General features: G+C 56.5%; 1 long non-coding RNA gene across 1 annotated transcript; it reads right to left on the minus strand.

The window, feature by feature from the left end:
- Positions 1-1,252: 1,252 nt before the first annotated feature.
- On the minus strand, positions 1,253-2,824 carry LOC125917998 (uncharacterized). The gene is made up of 3 exons (XR_007456348.1): positions 2,276-2,824; positions 1,883-2,000; positions 1,253-1,786 (listed from the first exon to the last, which is right to left on the minus strand). It is a non-coding gene; the product is annotated as an uncharacterized LOC125917998 (long non-coding RNA).
- Between the last annotated feature and the right edge of the window lie 14,903 nt (positions 2,825-17,727).

Consider the following 17,727-nt stretch of genomic DNA (forward strand, 5'->3'; position numbering starts at 1 on the left):
ATCTGCCTCCTTCTTTCTCATCCACCTCTTCTCTCTTGCCTCCCTGTCTACCCATTGCACTCAGAGTGTCCTGCCCACTCAGGGCCCGGGCCCAAGGCTCCTTCCCCTCTCGGAGCCCCCGCAGCCTGCTTAGGTGGCCTTGTGGGAATGGCATCCATGTGTCACAGTTTCAGCGTCTCCTCCATGTGCTCTGCTCCGCACTTGGCCTGAGGCTTGGCCTGTCGAGCAGGCGGGCCTGGGATCACTCAGAACAGCAACGCATAGTTCCTGGATGAATGTTCCAGTGAACTTATCTCAGCCCGGCTGGGGCTCTGGGACGGGATGTGGCTCTTGGGGAGACAGGCAGGGACTCTCCATGTGGGGAAGAATCTTAGTCTCACTCCAGGGCATGATGGGAGGCCCGGCGACCCCTCTAAAAAGACTTCCCAGATGATCCTGTTCAGGTTCCTGCTATCTCTCTTCCTCTCTCCTAAATGCACATCCACATCTAGGCTCACTGGGTCAGGACCCTCTGGCCCGATAAGGTGAGAAACTCCCACCTAATTCCTCTGGGCTGTCCCTTTGAGCAGGCCTGCTCTGAGGCCACAGGAGGGAGGTTCTGCCCAGTGGCCAAGTCTCAGGAATGGGGAGACCATGTAAGCCTCCTCCACATGCCAAGCAGTCCATGGGGACCCGGGAGAGGCACTGAGCTGTCTGAGGGCGTCTGGGATACAGGGATACATCTCCAGAGGGGGCAGGTATCAATGACGCCGAGGAGTTCAGAGGAGCAGTGACCGCCTCGGGGGCCCAGGGAAGCTGCATTCAAGGAGTTTCATTACTTTGCATAGTGTTTCAGTGGCTCCCCGTGTGTTATGGGATAAAGGCTGGAAGATTCCTTGGCATCCTTTGCTCCTACTCTCCTTCTTCTCCGGGTCTCATCACCTCCATACCTTCCTTCTCTCCACAGCCCCTGCTGATTTCCACCCCACCACTCTGGCCCTATTTCCCTGAACCTTCTGAGTGATGTCATGAGTCCGTGTTGGAGAGCACAGGCTTGGAACACTTCCATCATCGTGTGTGATGCCACCGGACCCTGCTGCCCTGCCAAGTAGGCATCGGAGACGGGTCAGGAGGCTGTGAGACTCCCGCAGGCTGTGAGGTGGTTCGGGATATGCCAGCAGGGCCGCATGGTGGTGGCAGAGCTCTGGACCCGGGGACGGCAACGCTGGTTTCTAGTCTGGGCTCTACCACGCACCAGCTGTGTGGTTCCGGGGCCAAATGTTCGGCCTCTCTGGGCTTCAGTGGCTATAAACGTCGATCGTACAATCCACCTGCATGATTGCCGGGTTTTTTTAATTTAATTTTATTTTTTATTTTCTAAAATTTACATCCAAATTAGTTAGCATATAGTTTGCTGTTTTTTTAATTAAAAAAAATTTGGGGATCACCTGGGTGGCTCAGGTGGTTAAGCGTCCGGCTCAGGTCATGATCTCACGGTGCGTGGGTTCGAGCCCTGCATCGGGCTCGGTGCTGACAGCTCGGAGCCTGGAGCCTTGCTTCGGATTCTGTGTCTCCCTCGCTCTCTGCCCCTCCCCCACTCATGCTCTGTCTCTCTTTCTCTCTCTCAAAAATTAATAAATACACATTAAAAAAATAAAAAAAAATTGTTTTTGTCTCCAATTGGGCTCAGCAAATGTTCCTCAAACTGTTGTCACATCCTTTGCCATGCCAGGTGAAGCGAGGTCCTTGGCCGAGCAGCGTGCTGGAGAGGTCAGGCAGTTGTGGGTATTCTATAATGAGGGCAGGCCTCGGGGGCCAGAGAGAGGTGAGCACAGGCTAATTACACTTTCCTGTCTTCATAGCACTTAACCCAATTTGTAATTATTTGTTGTTGGTTGTTTACCTGTGCCTCTCCTGGGAAGCTCTGTGAACACGGGGACGGTGTGGTGGTTTAGTCCCTCGGTGTCCCAGTGCCCGGCACAGTGCCTCGCATGTAGTGGGTGCTTGATGGCCATTTATTTCTGGAATGAGTAAAAGGCCACCCTTCCGCACAGGGCACTTGTTGTACTGAATTGCAACACAGGGCACGATGTAAAGAGCTTTGGGTGGTGTAGAGTGACAGACCCCAGGTGGGTTGTGGAGGAAAGTCAGGATGGGGAGACACCCCCAATTCTGGAAGCTGGCTCTGGGGCCCCTGCTCTCCGGGACCTGGCTGCCTCCTTGCCGGGCTGAGCTGGGCCGATGGGGATGGGCCCATGGCTCACGTTGGGTTCTCTGCCCAGGGTTTCACACATACCACCACGGGTGACCCGCAGAGGCCTGGCATCCTGTTCCCTTGGGTCCCACTCAGCATCGGGTAGGAACTCTGAGGCCCTCCTGCCGCGGCCAAATGCCTTAGGTGGGTGAGAAGATTGATGGTCTTCCCTGCAAAAGAAAGAGGAAGGAAGAGGCCTCTCTGAGCTGGTCAGGAATGCATTTGGGGCAGGGCTGGGACCAAGCCATAAGCTCCCCAGTCCCTCCCTCACTGTAGGACCTGAGGGTAGCACATATGGGGGAGGTTCCCCTGGTCCAGAGGTAGGATAGGCCCGGCCTACCTGGGGAACCCAGCCCATGCCTGGCTGTGTGGGTGCTGGGTTTCTGCCAGTGGTGTTTCAGCCTTGTTGCCAGGCCTGCTTCTGGGTGGAGAGGAGCAGGAAAAAGAATTGCACAAAGGGAAGCTGGTGGGAGGGCCCTGCTTCCTCCATGGTTCACTGCCTCCCAAGGAGGGCCAAGGGGCCCCTGGGTTCCCTGGGAAAGACCACACCCTCTCATCTGCTGTCTGCTGCCCCCAGCAGCAGGGGTCTTGGTGGCCTCCCCTCGCTCTCCATGCCTCCCACTGTGCCTGGCCCTGGTCCTTCCAACAACCCTGTCTGCTCTGAGCCTCGCTCAGCCACCCAGCCACCTCTAGGTCCGCCTGCTCCCTCCCTGTAGGAAGTCTCCCCAAATGGCCCCCTCACTTGCCCTCTGAGCCAGGAGCTCTCAAAAGCAGCCTTCATGATGGCAGGACTTTGCTTTGTTCATTGCTCTAGCATCAGCGGCACATAGTAGGTGTGCAAGAAATAGTTGTTGAATTAACGCACAGTGTGCCCTCTTATTATTTAGCACTTGTTTCTACAGCCCACTTAGGTAAAGGTTTCTTCCCTCCCCCAGGCCCCCACCGCCACTAGACAGGGTCTGGAACCCTGTCTCTTCTCTATTCTGTCCCTGTGCTGCCCCCACCCCGCCAACTCCCGCCAAGTCTTGGTCACTGAAGAAACCAGCCAATTCTATCCACCCCTCCTGCTGTGCCTTCACTCAGGGAATGTGTTCTGCATCTCTCCCGGGTGCCTGGGTCTCTGCTGAGCAGTGGGGCGAATACAGGCAGGGTGATGACTTGGGTGTTCTCCCCACATTCCGGGTCCCTGCAGCCTCCCCGTCTAGTGCTTTCTGAACTCTGGAATCTCTTTCCGTTTAGCCCCTGCCTCCGGGCTTGCTGCCCGGCTGTTTCCAGCCTCCTCACCCTTTCATTCCTGGCACCGTGCACGCAGTATTTAGGAGGTGTCCCCCTCCCTGGGGCTGCTTTCAGAGAGGAACAAAGAGGGACTGGAAGGCTGGGGTGGCTGACAAAGGCAGGGTGGGGGAGGGGGGAGGGCATCTGGAGCCGCCTATTTGTGAGCCCAAACTACTCCCTGAGCTTCGGCGGCTGCTTTATCTGCCCTGATAATAGACCGAAACTGTGTCCGGCTCTCTGTTGAGCGATCAGTGCCCGGCCTCTGTGAGCCTGCCAGGATGGTGGCAGCTCACGGTGGTGCTGGGCACTGTGCCCGCTGACACAGGCCAGCCAGTCCTGGAAAGGCACAGCCGGGCCAGCCAGCCACCAGCTTGCACACCACCCCACATGTGGGGCTGCCCCCTCATCCAGGGGTCCTCAGGGCCTTTCAGGGCACACAGGAGGAGGGATCTTGAGAACGGAAGCCTGAGCTATGGTGGTTGGTTCATTCATCTCTGTATCCCCTGTACTGAGCACAGTGGGAGCTCGGCGGTTGAACTTGACGCACTCAGCATCCATGTGCCCCCAGTTGCGTCTTCATGCTGACTGGAGTCTTAGTCTCTGGGTTAGACCCCGAGGTTGTGGCGGAAGCTGGGAGGAGGTGGGGCTGGGATGGTGCGAGAAGAGCTGGGGTTGTATGGTTAGCTGGGGGAGGAGGGGGGGTGGGTGGAGGAGCAGAGGGAGCAGGGTGCAGGGCTGGGCCAGTGAGGTGACTGTGGTGGGTAGCGGGGGGTACTCCAGACAGGGCGCCCAGCCAGGGCCACTGGCTGGGGCAGGGCGGCCAGTGGGAATCTGATGACCTCAGCTCCTCTCTGAGATGCCACGGCTGCGTCCTGAGCGGGCAAACAACACAGGGCAGACGTGGGGACTAATGAGTGTTTTCGAGCGGGCCATTCCACTATGTGGGGTTTATCTTCCTGGGTCATCATTCTGCCGTCTGCACTTAGCAGGGTAATAGCAGCCTGGGCTGGGGCTCCTGCCCACCCTCTGGCCCCGGGGCCCTGCAAATAGATGGCAGCAGATGAGGGGCAGGAAGGCAGGAGCGGCAGGCCCAGCCCCACCCTGCTTCCTAGCTCAGGTCACTGCAGGTGCGGGGGGGCCCCTAGCCTCGCAGGCTGGCTCCCCTCACGTCAGGGGCTCGCAGCTGCCCAGATCCAGGGACCCTCACAGATACCCACAGCCCCTCTCAGTTCTTGCCCCTGCCCAAGCCCACAGAGACCCCCTTGCTAGTCTCTGCGGCCCCTCAGCCACCCTTCTCCTGCACCATGCTGAATCTTTTATGCTCAGGAAGCTGCAAAGAGAGAGGCTGGTACCATGGACCCAGTCCCCCTGCCCTCCCTCCCCGCCCCTCCCCCCACCCCGGGGAGGCACAGTGCTTCATCCACGTGGCTTTTCTAAACCCCCATGACCACCCATGTGGTAGGAGTGATTTCCAGATTGCGTTGACGACGCTGAGGCTCTGGGAGGTGAAGTGACTTGTCCAAGATCACCTGGTGTGGCAGGCAGCAAGATGCTCTGCCCCAAATATGTCTGTGCTAACTTCTGGAGTTTGCTGTCATGATTAAGTCAAGGGGCTTGAGGTGGGGAGATTATCCTGAGCTATCTGGGTGGGCTCAGGGTCATCACGAGTTGGGCGTGTTGGTTTCCTGTTGCTGTTGTAACAAATAAATCACCATGAATTTGAAGGCTTCAAACAAGGGTCTTTCTAATGCGAAGAGGGGGGGCAGAAGGATGGGGCAGTGAGACCGCCTCATCTGGCCATTGCCTTCGAGAGGAAGGGCCAAGGAAGTGGGTGGCCTGTGGAGGCTAGAAAAGAACGAGGAAATGTTCTTCCTCTAGCACTTTCTGCAGGGGCACAGCCCTCTTGGTGCCTTGATTTTAGCCCATTTCATTCCATTTTGGAACTCTGACCTTCAAACTGTGAGCTAATGAAATTCTGTTGTTTGAAGCCTTCAAATTCATGGTGATTTATTTGTTACAACAGCAACAGGAAACCAACACGCCCAACTCGTGGCCGAGCTAGGATCTGCACCCAGGACTCAGCCTCCACTGCCTTCTATCTTCCGCGTCTGATGAGTAAGCTCCAGGCCGCCTCTCTTCCCTCCCGCCCCCGCCCTCATGCTCTGAACTGGAAGCTGGGCCCACGACTTGCCACGTGAAAACCACTGATGGGTGGAGGGGTGGGTGGGAGGGAAGGGTCAAAACTGGGACTGAGGCTGGATTTCAGGAGCTCTCCTCCTCCTCGGAACCCAGCCTCCTCTTCCTGTCTCTCCCCGACTGCGGGGCTCAAGAGTTCTTAGAAACATGCCTACGGTGGCCCATTTTGTGTGTGTGTGGGGGGAGTCGAGTAAGGCAGGGCACGGCTAGCTGTGAGGATGGGGGTGTGCAGGGGCTACGGTGTTAAAACTGACCTGGTCTCTGCCCTTAGGGCACACCCAGCCTCTCTGCTTCTGCTTCATGTGCCTTCTCCATCCTGGGTGCTGGTCCTTTGAAGCGAGGGGTGGGTGGCATGGGAGGGGGTGTGTGAGAGGGGGTGTCTGTGAGTCCATCTCAAGGCAGTGGGGAGATATCTGTGTGTCTGGGTACCCGGCTGTAGGAGGATCTATGGCCCTCCGCTCTGGTGCGTGTGGGGCATCTCTTGGATCCTGTGGGCCCTTCTGGGCAGTATGTCTGTTCAGCCCCTGAGTGAGTGAATGTGGGAGTGGGCAAGCACTCGCGCCCCTGGTGGGAGGGCGTGTCTCCTCACACCTCATGTGTGTGAGCGATTGTGTGACTGTGCAAGTGTGTGAACATGTGTCTCTGGCGCCCCCGTGGGAGGGTGTGAACGTATGAGTGTATCTATCACACTGATGTGAGGTGTGGGAACAGGTGTGAGCACCGACTCACGCCTCCGTGCGAGCATGTAAGTGTGCAAGTGTGTGAGCGTGCCTACTCGCGTTCTGCACGTGAGCGTGGACTTGTGAGAGTGTGAGCGCGTCTGCTCGCACCCGCGCACGAGCAAGTGAACGCGTAAGTGTGCGACGGCACCCAGCTGTCCCCGTGTGGACGTGGACGTGTGCGAGCGCATACCTGCTCACGTCCCTTGTAAATGGGTGAGTGTGCAATCATGCAAGTGTGTCTCTCTATGAGTGTGAGTGTGTGGCCACGCAAGTGTGTGGACGTGTGTCTACTCACACGCCCACGTGAGGGTGTGAGTGGATCTACTCCCACTTCCGTTTATGAGTGAACGTGGGTGTGTGGGTGCGCACATGTGGGTGTGCATGAGCATGTGAGTGTGCGAGTGTGTGCTCCCCCAGCCCAGCTCCCTGCACCCCGCCAACGTTGCCTCACCCCTGTGACACAGCCACTAATGACTGTTTGCCATTGTCTGTGTGGTGGTGGCATCGCCCGCACTAATGACAGTCTCCCCTGTCTAATGACCTGGCTTCTGCCCCACCATTTAGGAGCCACAGGAGCCCTCAGCCTGTGGCCAGAGAGATGTTGACGAGCTCAACACATTCCCCACCGGGTGTCCACGGGGGGTGGGGAGGAGCTCACATCCCACCTTCCCCCGCAGCCCTCCGGTGCCCAGTGTGGGCTGGGACCTGTGGCTGGCGGATGGCATTCCCGGGCGGGCGGGAAGCTCCAGGTCTGGGCCCCTCCCTCTGTCGCTGGCGGGGCTGGGCGGCTCCCCGCGGCCCCTCTCCCACCCGCCAGGTGCCCTGGAACTCTGGCAGCCTGACCTGCATCAGCTCCCACAGATGGGAGCCTGCCTCCCCCCACACAACCCCCACGCCCTCCTCGCTTCCCCAAATGCGAATGGTGTCTCTGAGCGGCCTTGGCTGTGCCCAAGAGGCTCCGGTCCGGGGCCGCCCCTGGAGGGTGAGGGGAGCTGGGTGGCCCAGGAGTTCACAGGGTCCAGGGCAAGCCACCCTGGTGGCTGAAGCCTCCTTTGCTGACCCCACAGATCCATCTGCTATGGTTGAAATGAAATTCAAATAGCCTTTTGGACTGGATGAGGGAGCAGGGGAGGGGCCGCTGGTGGCTTTCTGCGAACCCGCCACAATTCATTCATACTCTCCTCCAGCTTTGCACCTGCTCCGTCCTACGGAGGGTTCTAACTTACGGGTCTGCCTGCTCCCGCCGTAAGTTTCTGTGCAGAAGCAGATGAGCTTCGCACTCTGCCGGGGTCAGTGGGGCCCCACTGATGGTTTTCCGGGTTAATGAATGCACCCCCTGAACTGGCCGTGTCACCTTGAAGTGACCTGCAGCGATCTCCTCTGCAAAATGGGGACGCGACGGTGCCTGCTTCGGGCTGGTTTACGCATGTCAACTCCGGTCTTGACCACCTTCTCTAAGTGTTCTTATTATTGTGCCCATTTTATAGAGGAGGGATCCGAGGTCCAGAGCACTCAAGTCCACACAACTAGCAAGTGCTAGGGCGCAGATTCAATACCAGGCCAGGCTGTCCTTACATCTTACTGCAGACCTAAGGGTGGTGGTGGTGGGGACACAGCATGAGCACTCAGCTTGGCTCCAGCAGCCAGGAAGGGGGAACCTGGTCTCTGAAGGTTTGCAGTGCTCCAGAAGGAGAAGCTTCCCTTGAGGAAGAGCAGACCCCTGCCAGGTTCTCCCCGGAGACTCCTGCTCTGATGCAACCTTATCTGGGGCCTCTCTGGCAATCAAGGCAGGAACTTGGACTTGGGGAGAAGCTGCTGATTTTTGAGAATTTCGTTGCTTCTCAAGAGAAACAAGTTGCAGGAAGAGAGATGTGACTTCGATTCTAGAGCTTTTCTTGGCACTTCTGTAGGGCAGGGACTCATATGCCGGCAAAATGGGCTTAATTAACAGAGAGAGGGACTCACAGCTAGTGATGACTGTGGAATATGAAGCTTTCTGAGAACGTTTGCAAAGCAACACATAAACCAAGGACAACTGAACACAGGGAAAACTCTGGTCTAATTGCCAAGGGGACGCGGAATAAGCGGTGGTAAGAGCTGGGTGGGGTTGGCTGGGGAAAGCTTCCCAGAGTGGAGTGAGGGGTGTGTGTTGACCAGGCTCGGGAGGGACAAGGCTTTCTTTGGGGTGCAGGCAGGCAGGGGGAGCAGCAAGCGCCTCGCATCCCAGCAGCATCATTATTCTGGAACCTGCCAGTCCCTAGGAGCCGTGCCCCAGAGCCTTGGCTCAGTGACCTGCTACCCTGAGAATTTGCCCTGCCTCCTGGGTGGGGATTGTCTGGCCTCACGCCTGCCCAGCCCACCTGGGGCCACTTGGAAATGACAAGGAAATATGGTGCGGCCTTGAGCCAGGTTCTCTCTCCGGGAGTGTGGCCCAGGTCTGCCTGGCTGTCTTCTCTTGGGATGTCTGGGGAGAGAGATGAGGGGGAAGCATGGAGCCCCTGGGGAGGCGGAGGGGGATTCTGAGAAGTGCAGGGGGTGCTTAATCAGGCCTGCTGCCTCCTTCTCAGGGGGGCCAGGGTGCTAATGGGGAGATAGCAGGCCCACAGTCAACCTGTCTCCATGCTCGGCTGCTTTGGGGCTGGGCCTGGGCCTGGGCCTGGGCCTGGGGCAGTGTAGAGAAGTACCAAGTTCACAGAGCTCCTGAGCAGGAGAAGCCCTCAGTCCAGCCCCTTCCTTTACAGAGAGGGACTGGAGGGCAGGGGTGGGGAGGGGAGGATGGACTGGTGTGTGTGTGTGTGGGAGGGAGGGGGGATGAGGACACAGCCAGGATTGGAGGGAGGGTGCTGTCATGGTTTTCAGGGGTTCCCTGGAAGGTGGCTGGCACATCTCAGCCCACATTGCAAGGTGGGGGCCGCGGTACAGCTGGGCACTGGCACTGGTGTGGTGTTTGAGGAGGGAGAGGGGCAAACCCTGGAGGAGATGGGGCAGAGAAGAAGGGGCGAGCTGCTGGAAGGTGGGGGGCTGGGTAGGAGCTCCCTGGTTGGGGGTGGGGGAGGCATGGGCAGGGGGCCCGGGCTGAGATGACAGTGAGGTGGGGAGCAGAACGAGTACCCTGAGGGACAGAGCTCTGGGCCCAGGTTGAGGGCTTCACCTTGGAATCAAGAGGCAAATGGAGCCTCTGGTGGTCCAGAGCCCCTGGTGACCCTTCACCCCTGGGATGGAATCAGGAAGGCCAAGGCCTGGGCTTACCACCAGGTGTCCCCCTGCTGCCTTCCACGGGCTGCCGCCTATCCAGCTGAGGCTGGGCGGAGGGCATTTTGACCTCAGTCATGGATTTTGTGGATTTTGCGGTGGGTGGAGGGGAGCTATGGGGAAGGAGTGACTGAGGATCAAGACACGGGAGAACACGGGACCGAGTTCCTGCCCAGTCCTCACCTCTAAGGACGCCCCGAAACTGGGACAGAGGCATCTACTTGGGGCTTCATAGTCACTTTATAAACTCGCACTTAGCCTCAGGAATGATAGGATTTGGCCATTCATCTCCCGCCCAACAAACTCCATGCTTTAAAACAGTGGCATCCCGCCCGGGGGCCAGCAGTTGGGGGCAGGGAGATGCTGAAAGAGATGCTAAGGGAGAGACTGACGCTTGGGGAAGAAGAGGGAGCATCTCCTCCCCGTATCCGTTGGTCTAGGGGATTGCACAGTGGGAGGGGGCCTGGGAGGAGGAGCTTGGACTATGGGTCACTAGCCAACTGCCGCACACGGAGGCCGGAGGGACCTGGCATTGGAGCCCTTCGGGGACAGCCCTGTTGTTGGCCCTCGCAGCCTTCCCGCCTTCTTGTCCTTGGGCTCTGTGCCCAGGCCCTGCCATCAGCACCTGCTCCCTGAGCCAGCGCCTGGCAGGCACAGCCATGAGATCATGGGGTGGGGTAAGCTGGCAGGTTCCTGATCTTCACTGGAGCCGTGGCAGGTGCATGGCGGAGCCCTGGGCCCGGCGCCTCCGTAATCTCCCTCCTGGCCCCATCCCCTTGCAGGGAGGCGGCTTCTCCCAACAGCCAGTGTAGTCTCGTCCACCTCTGTCCTCAGACTCCAACAGAGGCGGAACACCGGCTTGTGCCTTGTCATGAAGGCTTGAGGTTAGACTTCAAGAAGGACTTCCTATTCAAGAGCCGGGCAAGTGGGACAAGGGAAGGAGTTCAAATTCAGGACGTGTGTCAGCAATAAGTGTAGCACTCTTCATTCGGGGCTCATTCTGCGCTTGTTTGGGGGCTCTGCGCTACGTGCTTTGTGGGCAGCACTGTGGCCTTCACCGTGACACCGTAGGACCTGGAAACTCAGGCTACAGCTTTCACCGCCAGTAAGTGAAGGAGCTGGTACTTGCACCCAAGTCTCCAGCCTTTTGATAAATCACAGGCATCCAGGGAGCAGGGCTCCCGAGGGCTCATTCATTCTTCACTGAGCGTTCAGGGGTGAGTGAGACGGGGTTCTCGAGGGCAAGACTGGGAGGTCAAACAGGCAGGAAAGATAAGAGGTGAGTGCACATTCCAGAGGGTGGAAGTCAGTCACGCAGAGGTGGGTGGGCCTGTTTCTGTTTGGCGCCTCTTGAGTCAGAAAGGAAGCAAATGCATCAGAATTGCAGCTCTAGGGAGCAGGGCAAGGCAGCGAGATCTTTGGCTTCCAGAGCTCCCTGTCATCAGCACATGAGGGACATGTTCTCTGGACAGTGGGAGAAGTCGGAAGGGCTCAGTTTGGAGGTGGGGAGATGGGCGACCTGACATGGGGGTCTTAGTGCAGATGCTTGTGTGTGTGTGTGTGTGTGTGTACACACACGCGCGTGTCCGCAGTCTCTAGTGATGCACCTGCTGCCCCTGCTGACTCGGAGCCCTCCAGTGGCATCTCTTCTACCACAGACACTCCAGGAAGAGCGTTCTGGAATGTAGTCTGTACTTGGGTGCAGCGCTGTCTTGACTGGGGACCATTCTTGTTCCCCAAATGTCCTTCAGCTTATTCTAGTCCTGATACCCCCTCCCTTACTTCCAGGAAGTTTTCTCTGTCCCTTCGTCAACGATCCCCATTTTCTTCCCCTTTCCTAAGGATAAACTGGGGTCCAGGTTTTTAGCTACTGGTGGGCAGAGCACCCAATTCCGCCTTGACTCATTCACCCCTCTGTTCCAGGACTGGACTCACTGTGGGGAGCCCAGACATGCTTAGAGCACGGATTCATTCATGGAGAAGGGGGATACAGGGACAGCTCCCGGTGTGTAACTGGGACCAGCCCTCTGGTGTGTCCTTTCAGGTGCCATGTTGGCTGCTGGCTCCTGCTTGAACTTGGTGTCCAAGTCTGTGCCCCATGTCAGTGAGTCTGGGGTTAGATCCTGTGTTTTGAGGCCCAGTGGCAACACACACAGTCAGAATCCTAAGATGACTGGGCCTGGTGGGACTCTGGAGACCACCAAGGCTCATCAGTCTTTCATTTACAGAGAAGGCATCTCCCAGAGAGGGAAGGGCCTTGTCCAACATCACAGAGTCGTTTGTGGGACACATTGGGTGTCCTGGCCCCCATGCCACTACTCTTGCCACCATGTCACATTGTCTTCTTAATTTTGACACCCCTTACTCTACTTCTTTTAAAGCTTTTTTAAAAAGTCTATTTATTTATTTTGAAAAAGAGGAAGAGAGAGAGAGAGAGCATGAGTGCATGTGTATGTGCATACCAGCAGGGGAGAGGCAGAGAGAGAGAGAGAGAGAGAGAGAGAGAGAGAGAGAGAGAAGAATCCCCAGCAGGCTCTGCACTGTCAGCACGGAGCCCCATGTGGGGCTCGATCTCATGAACCGTGAGATCATGACCTGAGCAGAAATCAAGAGTCAGATGCTTAACGGACTGGGCCTTCCAGAAGCTCTCTCTCCCTCTCTTTTTTCTCTTGCCCTTATACTTTTCTTACACTGTTCTCTCTAAAGTTAGCCCATCTGTCTCCTGCCATTCCTCAAGGCCTAGCTTGGTCCCCTCCACTCTGGAATTCATCTGATCTCTCTCCTCTACTTTCTTCTGCCCCATTAGCAGCACGTCCTGCTAATTCCCATTCCCTAATTGTCTGTAACACAAATTAATGCTTTATTACTTGATGCTCTAATGACCTGGGTTCTAAGCAACCGTGTGACCTTGGGCTAGTTACTTAGCCTTCTTAATCCTCTGTTTTCTCATCTGTAAAATGGGGCAGGCATTTGAGCTTGCATGAATAGCAGAAGCAAGCTTGGGGGGCTCGACTTGGAAAAAGTCCAGATAGAAATCTGAGGTGTGGTGGGTGTGGGCGGGGTGACAGCGGAAAGGCAGGCAGGGGCCAGGTTGTGGGGCACCTCGGCTGGGATAGGTTATGCTATTGGCAGTGAGGAGTCCTTGAGGCTTTTCTGGACCCCCCCCCCCCCGCCACCACCTAGAGTTTGGGGTGGCCATGAATTGGTGGATGGAAACACAGAGGCTTTGGAGTTGGCCGACCTGGATTTGCATTTCGGCCCTCCCACTGGTTAGGTGTGTTGCCTAACCAGGGTGATTGCTAGAGCTCTCTCAGGTTCCTTTTCCAACCTGCAAAAATAAGGAGGATGCTACACCATAGACCTGTGGGAAAGAGTAGGTGCAAAAACATCTATAAATCGCTTAGCGTGGAGTCTTGTACTTAGTAAGTGCTTAATGAGAAGTAGCCATTAGAACTGTGGGCTGTCGTCATCCAACAGCACCCGTCTGCCCGCATCTTGGCCTGGCCTTGTCGCTGGGTCTGTCTGGGCCCAGGGTGACGGGCTCATTCCTCATTTGCCAGCCGGGAAGCTTCCCAAGGGTGGGGCCTGAGTGCGTCATCTCCCTGCTCTGGCAGCTCCAGAGAGTGAAGCGGGGGAGAGCTCTTGAGAACAAGGTGATGTTGCCCTTTGGAGCCCCTAGCGGGGGCTCTGCAGAGGCCCAGAGACCTGCCGGCAGGTGGTGGGAGGGGAGTCTCAGGCGGTCTTGGCCACCCACCATAGTGTCCCAGAGGATCGAGGCGTGCAGGGAGTTTTGTGTTGATGAGATGTGCACCCAACTTTCTCACTGTCCAGCCAACTGTCCCGGGCATAGACCTCAGGGCCTCCGGCACTGCAGTGGGCCTGTGAGGAGGGGCAGGCTTAGTGCCCAGAGAGGGAGCATGGGAGGGGGGAGGGCAAGAGGAAAGTGGCTGCCGGTTACCCCACCCCCCTGAGCATCTCCTTGGCCTGCGCTGGTGGAGAGGGGCGCCACACACACCATCATTGAAACAGAGTCTAACCATTATTACACAAAACTTATAAAACACCTACTAAGTGCTGAGCAGTGTGCCAGGGGCTGAGGACAATCGTTTGGCAAAGATTGGGTGGGTCCTGCCTGCATAGAGCGGGACTCAGAAAGGCATTCAGAGGGGGAGCATGGCGGGCTACAGGAGCTGTGAAGGCTGCCCTCGAACCCCCCAGAATGGTGATGTGAGGCTGTGTGGAGTAAGGCTTAGTGGAGCCTTGCAGACTGAGCTGGGGGACCTGAAAGCATTTGTGTGGCTGGAGGGCCCTGGGGGGAGTTGGGCTGGGAGTGGGTAGAGATGAGGCCAGAAAGTGACCCAGCAGTCTTGGCGACCACATTGAGGAGTGTGTACTGTGTCTCAAGGGTAGGTGGGAGCCACTGAAGGCTTTTTAGGCCAGGGAGAGCTGTGGTCAGATGCAGGGTCTGCAGTGCTACGGGAATGGGGAAGGATGGGGTGATCCGACTTCAGGTTTCATGGAGGGAGGATTGAGGAGTGGGTATGGATCTGGGGGCGGGGGCTGAGCCAGGCTGTGACCCTGAGGCAGGGAGCCAGAGCTGGAGGAAGAGCAGGCCAGGGTCCCCACCATGGCCTTGACTCTATCACCTCTCCCCTGTAAGCCTCAAAGGCTGGTTTGTTCCACAGGCCCTTAGATAAGACAGGTCGCTTCTCAAAACCTCAGTGTTCTCATCTGAGACATGGAGAGTGGGGCAACTTTCTCCCTGCCACTTGGAGTAGCCGATTAAGAACACACTTTCTCTACCTGGGCCTGGTTCCAGGGCACAGAAACCGGAAGGGGAAGAGCCCATGGACAAACAGGCCTCCGCTGGCCACACAATGGCTGGGGGTGGGCTCTGGGCATGCTCACTAAGCTCTCGGAGTGCCCTGGGAGGGGCCTGGGGCACGTCCAAAGTGAAAAGCAGTGGACGCGGTCCTGGCTGAGGCCTCCTTCTCTCCTTGCGGCCTCAACTGCTCTCTCATTACCCAGGCTCCCAGGGCTGGGAGGATGGGGAAGATGGGGTGACAGTTTAGGCACCTGGACTCGCCTAGCTCCGAAAGTCTCCAAATCTCTGCAATTTACTGCTCCTCTTCTGACTCCGCAGAAGCAGAAATCGGAGGGAAGGGACCCACCCAGAGCAGACCAATGGTATTCGGACGATAAGAAGAACTTCCAGCTCCATCTCAGGGGTCCCTGCTTTCTCCCCACCCCGGGGGAGCCGCTGAGTGAGTGAGGTCGAGAGATGCCCTGACCCAGTGCCCCCGCCTCTGCCCTCCTGGGGCACCTGCCACTCGTGTTTCCTTGGAGGTTGTCCTCACATGGGCCTGGGGCAGAATGCAGCCCCCCAGGGGGGATGCTGCTGGCAGGGCGAGGTGGACGGTGGTCTTGTCTGACTAGCCCAGGAGAGGGGAAAGGGAGGCCTGCCAGGACGGCTCCTGGTTCTGGAAAAGGCACTCTCTCAGGCTCCTCGTGCCATCTCTGCGAATCCTCTTTCCACTTTTCTTCTTCCTCTTCTCTCCCACAGCCCTCCTTACTCCTCTCTCTCTGGTTTCCTTTCTAGCTCCCTCTATTTCGCTCTTCTTCCCCTTATCCTTCCCCTGGCTCCTTGGTCCCCTCCACACCTCCTCCTCTTCCCTTTCTCATCTCCTCCTGTTCCCCCGGGCTCAATTCCACTCACTTGCCCCCCCTCCCCCCCACTCTCCCCTTCCCGAGTTCAAGCTGTCTATTCCTTTCTCTTGGAGCCCCCTGCCCATCTTGGCAGGAGGTCATCCCAGATAATGCAGGGAATCAGGCTGTCTTCTCTCCAGAATGTCCCCCTTCTCCTGAAGACTAGCAGGCCGCCTGCAGCCCCACGGTGCCACCTGCTGCCTCAGGCCAGCGGGAGGACTGTGCCCTAGGTGAGCTCTCCCCCTTTGGAGCTCCCGTCTGTGGCAGCGGCCCCTGCAGGCGAGGTTGGGGATCACGGCTTCCTGCCAGCTTCAGCTCCCTCCCTCCTCCTGTTCACAACCCAGGAATCCCAAAGTCCACACGTGTGTGTCCAGGGTGCACATGAGTGTGGGAATCGTGTGCGGACCACAGGGCATAACATGTCATTCATTCATGCAGAAAACGGGCAGAAATCCATCCATCCCCCCCCCCCACCTCCAGGATACCAATGAAATGTGGCAGTACGTGGTACATGGTACATACTCAGGACATGACAGGGATCTCCTCCCTGATTGCCGACAGCCGCCCTGAGTCCCTTCCACAGCTACCCCTGGACTAGCTATGAGTCAGCTACTGCTGGGCAGCAGGAATCCCCAGGTTCCCATTCTGGAGGCATGAGTCAGGCCCAGTTTGGGGAGGAGAAAGGTCACACTGGGGTCAGATGCTGGACCCAGGCAGGAGCAGACACGCGCCTGGCTGCCACCTTATCACAATGGGATGGGATATATGTGATGTCCGTTGCCAGTAACTGGGTCCCAAGGGCTGGGAGGGTAAGGTCCTGGGGCTGAACTGAGCACCCCTACCTCTGTGGGCTGATGGTGTTGTTGACTTGGGCTCTGTGATATGCAGATGCTTTTCAGATAGAACCGCCTGAAAAGGGCCCAGCCAAGTCCTAGAAGGCATTGTGTTCATTGTTGCTGTTGCTGCTCCTAGGGGCAGAACCCCTAGCCCTGGGGATGGGCCCAGCCTCAGGACACCCTCACTGCCCTCAGAGCTCCCAAATCCAGCTCGCCAGATCTGAAGCTCCATCTTGGTTCCTTGAGAATCTCTCTCCTTTATCTAGATTCCAGCAGTTTCCAATCAGGGCCCATTGAGCTTTCTTCAGGCTTTCGGGAATATCTATGATGGGGAAAGCCTACTTTCAACTCCCTCCTATACTCCTGATTCTGGGCAGGGGATCTGTCCTTCCTTGTTGCAGCAAACTGACCATTCAGCACAACGGACAGCGACCCACGTGGGTGGGCCATGGTGGGGAGGCGGGTCTGTGAGCCTAGCAGTAGTCAATATTTTAGCCATGCTATTCTATCCCCAGTGTCAGCTTCTTATCTCCAAGAGCCAGAACATACTGGTTTCTTAGGGCAGCTAACTATCCATCTCTCAGTAATTATTATTATTATTATTATTTTTATTTTTAATATATGAAATTTATTGTCAAATTGGTTTCCATACAACACCCAGTGCTCATCCCAAAAGATGCCCTCTTCAATACCCATCACCCACCTTCCCCTCCCTCCCACCTCCCATCAACCCTCAGTTTGTTCTCAGTTTTTAAGAGTCTCTTATGCTTTGGCTCTCTCCCACTCTAACCTCTTTTTTTCTTTTTCCTTCCCCTCCCCCATGGGTTTCTGTTAAGTTTCTCAGGATCCATATAAGAGTGAAAACATATGGTATCTGTCTTTCTCTGTATGGCTTATTTCACGTAGCATCACAATCTCCAGTTCCGTCCATGTTGCTACAAAGGGCCATATTTCATTTTCTCATTGCCACGTAGTACTCCATTGTGTATATAAACCACAATTTCTTTATCCATTCATCAGTTGATGGACATTTAGGCTCTTTCCATAATTTGGCTATTGTTGAGAGTCCTGCTATAAACATTGGGGTACAAGTGCCCCTATGCATCAGTACTCCTGTATCCCTTGGGTAGATTCCTAGCAGTGCTATTGCTGGGTCATAGGGTAGATCTATTTTTAATTTTTTGAGGAACCTCCACACTGTTTTCCAGAGCGACTGACCCAGTTTGCATTCCCACCAGCAGTGCAAGAGGGTTCCCGTTTCTCCACATCCTCTCCAGCATCTATAGTCTCCTGATTTGTTCATTTTGGCCACTCTGACTGGCGTGAGGTGATATCTGAGTATGGTTTTGATTTGTATTTCCCTGATGAGGAGCGACGTTGAGCATCTTTTCATGTGCCTGTTGGCCATCCGGATGTCTTCTTTAGAGAAGTGTCTATTCATGTTTTCTGCCCATTTCTTCACTGGATTATTTGTTTTTCGGGTGTGGAGTTTGGTGAGCTCTTTATA

The sequence above is a fragment of the Panthera uncia genome, unplaced genomic scaffold (assembly GCF_023721935.1).
Source record: "Panthera uncia isolate 11264 unplaced genomic scaffold, Puncia_PCG_1.0 HiC_scaffold_359, whole genome shotgun sequence".
NCBI classification, from domain to species: domain Eukaryota; kingdom Metazoa; phylum Chordata; class Mammalia; order Carnivora; family Felidae; genus Panthera; species Panthera uncia.